This window comes from Myxine glutinosa, chromosome 1, assembly GCF_964187855.1.
Source record: "Myxine glutinosa chromosome 1, kmMyxGlut1.1, whole genome shotgun sequence".
NCBI classification, from domain to species: Eukaryota; Metazoa; Chordata; class Myxini; order Myxiniformes; family Myxinidae; genus Myxine; species Myxine glutinosa.
This window is the reverse complement of record NC_136261.1, coordinates 420,748,041-420,756,934: the sequence shown is the minus strand read 5'-3', so window position 1 is coordinate 420,756,934 and position 8,894 is coordinate 420,748,041.

Sequence of the window (8,894 nt, the reverse complement as noted above, 5' to 3'; positions counted from 1 at the left end):
AAGGATTGAGTTCCAGTGAACATCGGCAAGAACAGAACGCAAGGCATCCCAGTCAGCCTTGCTATATTGAAAGACAGTCCAATGGGCACGATTAACAACTAGTCAGGTTCACTATGTTAACAAATATAATTTCGTTCAAAATTTTGGTAGATTAGCAAAACTATACATTTTTGGAATATTCAGAGCATGAGGAATCCAAAAATTAATGTTTACATTTGCGTAGACACCTTTGCGAAAATGACACTGAGGGCAGTGATGAAGATAGTCAGATTCACTATGTTAACAAATAGAATTTCTTTCAAAATTTTGGGATTAGCAAACCTGTACATTTTTGGAATCTTCAGAGCATGGAGAATCTGAAAATCAATGTTGGCATTTGCACAGACACCTGCATGGCCGCCATTTTGGATTTTGAAAATGGCCGCCATAAAATACATATTTTGCGCGATCTCGGCTTCTAGTCAACCTAGAGACTTAATTAAATTTGCTAATCCTATGTTTTCTGGGTCAAGGAATCCAATAAAGGCCTCAAAATAGTGCTCAGGATTATAGAAAAGCAACAAACAAAGGGAATTGAAAACGATTGTCTTTATATTTGTGATATAACTGTATTAGATAATACATGATCTTGCAAGTCCTTTGAAGTTATAGGTTGTTATAGGAAGTTATAGGTAGTATCAGATTGAACTATAAGTCCTATACACAGGATCTACGAGGTCTATACCGTTCAGGAATATGCTTTTACAGATCTTCATCACTGACCTGAGTGTCATTTTCGCAAAGGTGTCTACGCAAATGTAAACATTAATTTTTGGTTTCCTCATGCTCTGATTATTCCAAAAATGTATAGTTTTGCTAATCTACCAAAATTTTGAACGAAAAAACATAGTGAACCTGACTAAACAGTTGATGGTGAAGAATAGGAAACCTGAACTTCGATGGCGGCATGATCAGAATTTCCAAGAGGATGGAGAATATTTTATTTTATTTTTTTGTATGCAAAGGCGATGCCTGTGTAAGAGCTAACACACAAGACACAAAAACATAAACAGAGACACGTAAAACATAAAATAAAGGGAGCAGGAGACAAGAGGGGGAGAGAGGGAAGCACACAAGCAACAGCACAGCAGGGACATCGGAAGATCTGTGGAAGAGAGAGGGCTTGGGGAGGCGAGTGGGGGTGGGGGGGATTTGCGGAAGGTATAAAACAAATGGACACGACTTGGACTTTCATGAAATAAGTCAGAATTTGGAAAAGGTGGATTTGGGGTGAATTAACAGGGGTAGAAAAGATTAAGGCGTTCCCCAATGAAGATTGCATTTTCAAGGTTACATGAATTTTTTTTTTTTTAATGTGCCTCCAGTAACATTTTTTGCTATTCTACATTTTCCTATTCCATTTTGGCTAATGGACCCAGGGGGTGGGGTCAAAATGATACTGCTCTTGCACCTTATTGCCATGTGGGGATCATAACCAAGTATGTGAATTTTTACACAACCATTCAGGACAGCATGATGGACAGACAGACGGATGAACAGAGCCGATTGCAATATGACGACGATGAAGCGTCTTCATACTTTTTCAAAAAACGTAGGATAACAAGGATAAGCCTTCCATGGCTGAAAAGGTAAACTATTTCCTGTATTCAGATAACTTAAATGCACCGTTAAACATGGAACACAGAGGTAATTAATACAATCACCAATCACCCCCCACAAAAAAAGAGGCAAATACCCCGATTTTTAAAATGCTGTGAAGAAACTTTGGTGCATCACGGGTGATGAAGGTTGTGGTCAAGTCTCATCAAAATCGTCAGTGCAGTTTCAGATAAGAGAGCAAATAACCATTTAAGGATATCATGCCTACTCCCTAGCCATGTCCTCCTCTCCCTCCCGCACACCCACTTAAACTCCTACTTTTTAATGCCATGTACAAACTTGAGTTCAAACACACAAAATATAATTTTAGCCAAGTTTTGTCACAATCCCATCAGCAGTTTCGGAGAAGAAGCTGCAAGTGTTTCTGGACAAACTAACGACGACCCATCCCATAAGCTCCCCAGAAATTTGTTCCAGGTGAGCTAAAATGTACTTTGTACCCTACATCAAAAAATTCATTAATATGAGACAATATAAAACTGCACCAAAAGAGATTACACAAGTTAAAAGTATACCAAAAAAAAAAATGGGAGAAGATCAAGATATTTGTTGACATGCGATGTTGTATTAAAAAAGTCACATACCAGACGTGGGTCTTGATGCTTCATGCTGAGAGCGGAGGCTGCAGACATCACTGAACCCGATTCCAGAGAAACCAGAAACGTTGTCCCGGTGCACATTTTGGGATCCAAAAATCTTTTCACAGAAACTGGAAAGTTCCCGAATAACATTCTCCAAGTTGATGAAAATACTTCCCAACAGAGAAGACCCCGCAATCTGGAAATCTTGCGTCTTTGAAAAAGAATTCATAAATTTACAGAAGTCAGCATACTTTGCAAATTGTAATTCCTCTTTGGCGAGAGCGAGGAGCTCGGTCCGCAATGGATCCGAGTCAGCACAAGCTCGAATAACCTTCTGATCCTCAATTCCAAGCTTATCGATCACTACTTGGGCTGTTTCTGCTCTCAGGCTTTGGGATTTGAGCCATTCCAAGAAGCTCTCCATTTCACCGATGACCTGCCAAGGATACAATGCTTATTGTAAGAAAGGAAAGGTTGTACATGTTATTTTCTTTGCTCAGTTTGGAATTTTTGTGAGTTATTTCCATTGACAATACAATCAATTATTATCCAATAAATGCGGGCTTTTGCATCCAGTTTGTTCACCGCTGTGTCCCATTTTGTAAGTTTTATTGTCAATCATGATCTAATAAATGTGAGTTACTATATACAGAGACAAAAATAAACCCAGAGTAAACTAGAGGAGACCATTCGGCCCATTATGCTGTGCCACATCAACACCAGACAAAGTTTATCTGCCAAAACGATGCAATTTCATTTGGGGAATGAGGGGAGGAATGTGGATGAGATGATGTGGCACGACCAGGGATATCCCAAGCACGTCAAATAAAAATGGAGAAATACATTTATTTTAATTATTTTTTAGAGAAAAAAGCAAATTTTTGTGTTTTTTATTTTCAGGTGTTGGAGGTTTGGGTGATGGCGGTTCTTGAATGACAAATACACAACATCAACCACACACCACCCCTTGACGAGACTCCCCACATACACACGACACTTCACTTCACTTCACTTCGATGCACACAATCTCCCAATCCATACTGAAGTCACAAGCTTCTTGCCAATATCCCAATACTCTTCAATCTCCAAAGCTTCCAGGTATCTATATACTCCCAATTTAAACTTATCTATTAGTTCTGTTGCACTGCCTTTCTCGGAGACCATCTCATGCATCAATGACTCTCTGAATGAAAGGTCCTTACCATACTACCATATTAACTCTTCTTTTCTTTTGAGGCTCCCGCCCCTGGGACTGTCAATGTCTCTGCTGAAGAATTATTCTGCACTTATTTTGTGTATACCCTTCATTATCTCAAACATCTGTCATCCCATCAACCCCACCTCCTTTCTCATGTATAAATCCGTCTCCTTCAAGCGCTCCTCATAGTTGAGTCTAGCTAGGCCCAGAAACTATCCAGTAGGCCTGAGCTGAACCCTCTCTATCGCAGCTATGTCTTTCAAGACTTGTGGTGACCAAAACGGCAAACAATATTCTAGACGAGGCTTCACAAAGTGTTCAAGTACATACTTCAATTTTCATAAAATAATGATATAAAAGATCTTGAAAAAAATCCACAAGTTTAGCGCTACTGAAGCAGTCTCATCCATCACCAGTAGGCCTTGGACACTGTAACAAGCCAAAGTTGCGTGGCAGTTTAGAAGATGGACATTTTATTGATCAACATAGAACACTGTCAATCTACCTCGTCCTATATATTGCCATATAATTATCAGAGTCTTCTTCACCCAAATCCTGTTGCTCTTACTTATATGCCAGGCCCTCTCATGCTAAATATCGATATATTTCATGGTTCTTGAAAGTATTATGAAGGCGATTTGTGATATACAATATTCAAGTATATAATTCAATTTAAATGAAGGTTTAAATAGGTTTAAAGGTGTAAAGTAAAACAAAGTTCCACGTTTTAACCATTTTATCCAGTGGCTATTGTATTGCATCACCTTAACATTCTAACATGTTACAAGAAGGGGAATTATTCAGAAAAACGCCAGGGGTATAGAAAAGGCCCCATTATATGGTATGTGGCATGTGGCAAAGTATAGAAAGAAGGGACATTACATAGTTTGTAGAAAATGCAAAACAATAGAAAATAAATGACATTCAAAAAATCTTGTGTGCATGCTGGACTACCCTTGTGTTCTTAGGAGGAACCAAGTAACATTCTAGGAATGTTCATATGAAGTGGCGCCCTACATCTGGCAAATAAAACACATTTACTTCTTCATGCAAGTCTGTGAATTAAATTGGCATTTTTCCCAAAAATGTCCCTTCTTTTCTACAGTTTGCTACGTGGTACATACCATATAAAGGGGCCTTTTCTCTAGTTTGCGACATGGCACCTACCATATGGAGAAGCCTTTTCTGTAGTTTGCCACATGGCACATACCATATAAAGGGGCCTTTTCAATAGTTTGCCACATGACACATATCATACAAAGGGGCCTTTTCAATAGTTTGCCACATGCCATGTAAAGGGGCCTTTTCAATAGTTTGCCACATGGCACATACCATATAAAGGGGCCTTATCAATAGTTTGCCACATGGCACATACAATAAAAAGGGGCCTTTTCTATAGTTTGCCACATGGCACATCTTGCTAAAGTTCACCAAATGTCCATTTGTCAGTCTGTCTGTCTGTCTGTCTGTCCGTTCCCAGGTACTGCAAAAACGACTGAAACGATCCAACAATATTTTGGGTGGGTAATCCTGGGACCCCTGGAGTAAAATAGTGTTAGGTCTGGCAGGGTAGTGATATGTAGAGCAGATAGAACTGAATAGGTAACGTGCTTCGTCTGTCGCAGTAAGGAAAACTACCTGAAATAAGTTCATGTGTAGGCGTTTTGTCGGGTAATGAGTATACTTGTGAACCTACCAGGAGGTTCGTGTGTTAAGTAGAGTTAGGGATTAAAGAGTAGCGCCCCTGTGTGTCCTCACCTGGTTAGCCAAACCTTTGTCCCTTTTGGCACCGCAACCACGTAGACATTCCGACAGGTCCTGATTGCAACACTAAGTAACGCCCTTCCCTGACATGACTGCGAAAGAGAACCGGCAAAAGGAAACCAGGCCAGGACAACGCCGCATGGCCGCCGCCATTTACACCTCCGACAGGCCTAACCACCTCGAGTGCCACATGCTATGACAACACCACAGGCCTGTGATTTGGTGGACGCCACAGATTGGGTGGCGCACCAAGGCTGACGTCACCGCCACGGAGTGATACAAGGGGCGGCAGGACTTTCAAGGGTGAGTGAGTGGGTCTTGTGCTGAGTGAGTCTTGAGACGCAGTGGAGTGAGTGAGTTGTGCAGCAGTTGGTCGAGTTGGGAAAAATAGATCAGCGAGCGCCGAAGCGAGTCTGAGTTGGTTCAAGCAGTTTCATGGCAGTTGATTCAGAGCAGTTGCTTCTGGCAGTGGACTTGCGCTCCTGTCCCCCCTTTGCCATTCTTCGTTGTTCTGTGTTCATGCACGAGTTGAGGGTCGACCTTGTGTGGAGCTCGCGGGCCTGCATGGGACATCGTGGTGCTGGGAGTGGTGCTGGTGCTTGGAGCGGTGCTCGGTGCTTTGGAGTTTGGAGCGAGGGACCTCGTGGTGTGTGATCAGCACTTGTGGAGCTTGGAGTGAGGCCTTGTGGGTGCATCGGGGCCGAACGGAGCCGTGTTGGATGGCAGCCAAAGACAAGACGACAAGAGACAGATAAGCTCGCACACCACAGATGCACATAACGAACATGTTTCTTTTGTTAATCCATTCCTTTGTTCTTGTTTCTGAAGTCGGTGTGTAGGATTCCAATTTAGTCACCTTATTTTATTATCGACGCGTATTTTCCTGTCCATGCTTTTATTTGTAAAAAGCGTTACGCCTAGGTCCCCCGTCGGTGAAGTGATGCGAGTTGACAAAGTGGAAGACGCAAGGCGGCCACCTTGGATATTGACGTGGCGACCCAATTTTCAATAGCGTTCTCCCTTATGCCTAGATACACCCACACACCAGATTATAAGTTGGTACTTCGCTTATTTTTCAAGATATTCATCTCACAAGGTTCAGACATACATGGCGGCGCCCATCTTGGATTTTGACGTGGCGACCCAATTTTCAATAGCGTTCTTCCTTGTGCCTAGATACACCCACACACCAGATTATAAGTTGGTACTTCGCTTATTTTTCAAGATATTCATCTCACAAGGTTCAGACATACATGGCGACGGCCATCTTGGATTTTGACGTGGCGACCCAATTTTCAATAGCTTTCTCCGTTGTGCCTAGATACACCCACACACCAGATTAGAAGTTGGTACTTCGCTTATTTTTCAAGATATTCATCTCACAAGGTTCAGACATACATGGCGGCGGCCATCTTGGATTGTGACGTGGCGACCCAATTTTCAATAGCGTTCTTCCTTATGCCTCGATACACCCAAACACCAGATTAGAAGTTGGTACTTCGCTTATTTTTCAAGATATACAGCTCACAAGGTTCAGACATACATGGCATCAGACATACATGGCGGCGGCCATCTTGGATTTTGACGTGGGTTGCACCCACACACCAAATTCGAATGCTGTCCTACGCTTACGCACGCATGTACGCCCGCACATACGCACGCATGGACGGACGGACAGACGGACGGACGGACGGGTGGGTGGAGGGGAAACCATAGTCCCCCTTTCGCTCCGCGGTGCGACGGGGGACAATAAACCCTTGAATTATTTTCAATTCCCCGTTAAACTTGTGCCCGCTTGAGTTAATTGCCTTACAGGACTAGGGATACGTCGGTGCGCTGAAGGTAAGCTTTTGCAGCAGCCTCCATTTTCCTTCTTCCTCCCGCGTTTGATAGTGAAATCCGTGTCTGGTTGTTGCCTCCGAATAAACCGTTTAGGCCATCCACGCCTCTGTGTTAACCAGAGTTGCGCGACAATAGGCTATATTGTTTTTCCAATTTCAGCTTTGGTCTTCAGCATTTTCAGGTTTGGTCTCCCACCTAACGTTATTTTCCCACACCTCTGGATATGCTTCGTTTTGTTTTGACCTTAATGGTTGACGTGAAACGCAAATCGGTGGATAACTCATGACACCCAGGAACATATCGTGCTTTCCGACTCCGTTCACATCACTTCGGGGTACACTTGACATTTTACCTCTGGGTCCACTGACATTTTCGTAAGCCTTATTCATACCCACAAAATGCCTCCACATTACCTCAGCGTAATTCAAACCATGACTACAGCGAATATTGGGGAATCCATTGATGGTGTTCAAGGGATGACTCTGTATCGTAAGCCTTATTCATATCATATTGTTGCGGTTTTGAGGACCCCTCACTTGTAAATACTTGTAAATAATAACTCTTGTAAATATCCCAGCATTTAATAAGGTCGCACCCATAGTTATTCCATATGCAACACGTAGTACACCATATGAACTTTCAGTTATTTCTTTAGTCTGTGTTTAGTTAAGGCTGTGTTCCCAATAGTTGAATCTGCATTGCATTCATCTAATAAGGTAGGCCCCATTCATCACATTCAAACCTCTCTCTCTCCAAGCTACTCCATCATGCCCACCTACAGACGGGGCTTGTCCCTCTCAATGCTCTCACGTGGTTTTATTAGCAGAGTTCGCTGCATTCAAACGCCATTGAACACGCAGTCGGCTCAAGGAAAGAAGGGGCAGAGCCACGAGAAGAGGTGTGGCCTCATCCACGAGCCGTCGAGGGTGGAGCCGGTGAGCCCTCGCTGACCAATCGCAGCTGAGGTAAGCTCACTGATAGGCGTGGCTCGATGAAGCGCGCATGGATTTTCCAAGCGCGTTATATATAAGCGCAAGCGCAGCGCCTTTTCACAGAGAAGAGAAGAGAGGACAGAGAGAAAAGGGAAGAGAGGAGGGAGAGAAGCCGAGTAAGGAGTTCACAAGCAGAGTGAGTGGGAGAGCCGTGCTAACAGAGAGGGCACGGACAGCTGCGTTGGGAGAGAGCTGCGTTGGAACGAGCTGCGCTGGGGAATTGCTAATTCATATGAATTCATTGGAACTGCGCATACGGACATGTGAAGGACTTCCCCCTGCCATATGTAAGGTCCGAGCATGCGCCAATGATACGCGCCAGCTGCCTGCCCGGGTTTTCGCCACGGTACGAGTCGACACCTGGACCCGGACCTCAACGCCTGGAACCATCTGCTTGGACCTTCCTCCCCTACCGCTACCTTCCCGTGTGAGTGTCTGTCTGTTTGTCCGGGGTTGTAAGTAAGACTGTAGAGTTACAGACAAACCAAGCAATCAACATACTTGCCGGAATCTTTTCCGGCAAGTAACAAACCAACCAATCAACATACTTGCCGGAATCTTTTCCGGCATCATTTCCAGATGCAGGAATCTTTTCGGCAAGTAACAAACGGACTCAAATGCAATACCCTCTCCTCTGGCGAGGGTAATTAGATAAGTTTTCATAAGGATATTGCATTGCTGTGTTGACTGTTGGAAAATTCAGTCAATTCCTTAAGCCATGGTCCCATGGTCTATTGGCAAGGTTCTGTTTATAAATAGATGCAGTCCATCCCATGTCCCATCAGAGCGAGTCCTCCTGTACAAGTTTAATGCTAATTATGATGTCATAGGTCATGTGGTATGGGCGGCATCTTGGAA